Here is a 3,457-nt window from a genome sequence, read left to right as displayed (position 1 = left end):
TGGAAGAGTGGCAGTCAAAGGATGATTTTTCAGGACTTGATTCTTTCTCTGCGTGATATGAGCCCAAGGGATCAAACTTAGGCAGTCAAGCTTAACAGAAAGTACCTTTTCCAGTTGAACCATCTCCTAGCTCCCTATTTTTTTTCCTGAACAGCTTTAGTGAATGAACGTTATTTTTCCTACTAAAGAAAAACATCCCTTCTTTGTGGGCATCATATTGTTTGGTATTTGCTTTGTTAGTTGTGTTTAGTTTTCACGCCTTTATTTTTAAAGCAAAGTACAGAAAGTTATAGTTAAAATTTGAATGAGGCAAATTATTTTTGTTCATTGAAGAATAAAATCTTATTTCTTTGATCATTAGCAATTTCTGCCAACATGTAAAATACATCATTTGGGAAACAGGATTGGGAGGTCTCTGACATGGAAGTGTTAGTTGTGATAATTTTGCTGACATAGTAGGATTTATTTTGTGAAATACATGGATTACCCTTTTTATTATAAATGTTCTGGTTATATTTCATAAAATAGAGCTGTTTTAAAAGGGCAATGGTCTTTAAAATCTTATGTGCAATAATCTTTATTGCATGTTGTATACTAGTACTGAATGTCTATTTCTCTGATATAACTAAGATTGACTAGTAAGAGGTATTCTTTCCTTAGTAAGGTAAAGTAGCTTCAATAATTCTGTAGAAAATACCATTTTAAATGAAGCCTGGTTAATCTCCACTATAGTTAAATACAAAAGATGGAGGACTGCTGTGAACATTGTTGACCAGTATTATCCTGGAAGACATAGTACGGTAGCCAGAGGAAACCAGGTGAGAAATACAAGCCATGGAAAGGATGACCATTGAGATTAATTTCAGTTTTTTTCAAAAAAAGGACCTAATAAGTTATATCTTAAATAAGAGAAATGTTTATCATTAGCAGAGAGAAAGAGAATGAAAAATCTATAGGCAGGCATTTAAGTAGGAGCATGTGGCCACTTCACATCAGTCGGGTGTATAAACCCTGTTGCAGATGGCCTTACGTCATCTCTTAGTCTCATGTCCCAGCTGTTGTATTTTCACTCAGAGTAAGAGTAAGGAAGAAGTAAGGGGTAAAGTTTGCCTCCTCTCATCCAAGGATGCTTTCCTGAAGTACCACAGGAGGTTTCGCTTCCCTGTCATTGGCAAGATCGAAGTCATATGGTCACACCTACTATCAACGTCGTAAGGAATGTAGGTTCTGCAGTGTGCCTAGATTCAAGCTGGCATTTTAGTTAAATAAACAGAAATCACTTTGAAAGAAGAAAAACAAAGTCCTCACCTCCACATATTGCCAATATTTTGGTAATGTCAAAAAGGGAAGTATATTAATGCTATCATTAGAAGAGGGGATAAGTTACTACCAATTCATAGTTTATGGTATCAGATACATAGCAATAGCATGATTATGTTTCAAAATCCTGCTTACTTGATGTGTTATTTCTTAAAAGGAGAAAAAAAGAACTGAAAAATATTAACATATTAAATCTAGGAAGTAGGGTTTTTTTCTACTATTTCTTTGCTTATATGAAATATTTAATTGAAAGTAATGTATTAGAAATGGATACACACACTCAAGCACATACACACACACACACACACACACACACACACACACACACACATACGCTCATGACACACACAGGGAGGGTGGTAAATTTAACATTATATAGATAGCCATAGGTTTAAATTCCTTCCTTCTACAGATATACATATGTGACCTGGGGTAAGTTCTTCTATCTCTTTCATTTATGTTTTGTATATATACATGGAGAAAAGTCCTAAAAAAGCATGAGAATGCTCAGCATTCTTCACTGGTTCTCACCAAACCTAGACACAATACTATCTTCATCACACCTCTGCCACATATACTTAACATCATTGTATCACTGGAAATGCTGTAGCCTTGGTTCTCCATCAAAAAGTTTCCATTAAAAACAGCCTAGATGCTCACATACTGATTAGTAGATAATGAAAATATGGTACATATGTGTAATGGAATATTATTCAACACTAAAGAAAAATGAAACTGTGAAGCTTGCAGGAGAATGGATAGGTCTGGAAAAAATTAGGCTGAGGAAAGTCACCGAAACACAGAAGAACAAATACGGCATGTTCTCTCTCACGTGTGTACACTAACTTTGACTCTTTAGTTCTGTTTAACACGTTTAACTGTGGAAGCCAGGAAGCTCGGAGGAGGATGTGAAGAGGGTGAAATTACAAGAAGGCCTAGCAGTAGAACAAAGGTAAAAGTAAAGAAGAGCGGGGGTATGCAGAGGCTTTGGGTCAGTTTTCAAAGTACTATGAGCAGAGAGACCTACGGTACCATCCTTTGACCATGCAAACCTAGGGAAGTAATGAACTGAAAGCTATATTTTAACATAGCGGACGACAATGTAGTACAGTTCCTCCCTAAGGAAGCATACATTTTGGAAGGAATTTAGCCATTTCGTCTGAGTTGAGAAAGAAGAACAGATAAAGCTGCTAGAGCAGATACCTTTCTGCCCAGATGTAGTCATTTTGGATGATGGGACTTCAGCATGAACTGGAGAGAAAGGAACAATTCAGTCCACAGCAGAAAACAGATCAAAAGCAAGTGAGCCCAGGACGGTTTCTACTCTTGTGTTGCACCGTAGCCTTGATAGATACGTATTGTGGCTAAGCATTGTTCCCTCTGTCAATCCCCCCTTTAAAATAGAAGGAACTCAGAGAGACTGATGAATTTTCTCCAGGTTGTTCAGATACTAAACACTGAGAACCAAATCCTTCTCTGACTTCTATAATAGAGACCCTAATAGCAGCAATTGAACAAGTGGGATTTAGTTCCACTGACAGCCACGGATCTTCTATGTCCACTGAGGCCATCAAATGCAGCATGGATCTAAAACTGGCCCCAGTACTTTATATAGTGAGTAAAACTGGAGGCCAGATTAGTTGGATAAAATTTTGTAAGGGTTAACGTGTTCTTTAATTTATGAGAAATAACAGGAGTGCGAATATAGCCTTGGTTAGATAATGTATGATTGTTCAGAGAACAGCTTTAAATGGGAACGTCATTTATAAAGAAATGCAGCTGAAAGATAAAGGATGAAAGCATGGATGTGAAGTTGTCTGTCAGCTGGAAAGGCACAGAGCATCCAGGCTGAAGGCTGAACGGATGCTTTATCTTGGAAAGCGAGTACCAATGTCTTAGATGAAAACTGAGAAGGCAAACAAGGGAGAATGTAGTGGATGATGCTACAGGTCAGACATGCATTCACTCTTCTCTATCTTTTCAGCACTTGCTGAGGGACTCTGAGATGTTCCACAGGCTTCCCTAAAGCCAGCAAGGCAGAAGCAGACTCCCAAAGTCGTGACTCCTGCTAGAATAGGCACACCATTCATTTTTGTTTCTCTAATGCCTTGATCAACCAGCCATTTAGTAAGTGCTC

This window comes from Peromyscus eremicus, chromosome 6, assembly GCF_949786415.1.
Source record: "Peromyscus eremicus chromosome 6, PerEre_H2_v1, whole genome shotgun sequence".
NCBI lineage: Eukaryota > Metazoa > Chordata > Mammalia > Rodentia > Cricetidae > Peromyscus > Peromyscus eremicus.
The sequence above is the reverse complement of the archived record's forward strand: the minus strand, read 5'-3'. Positions refer to the sequence as shown.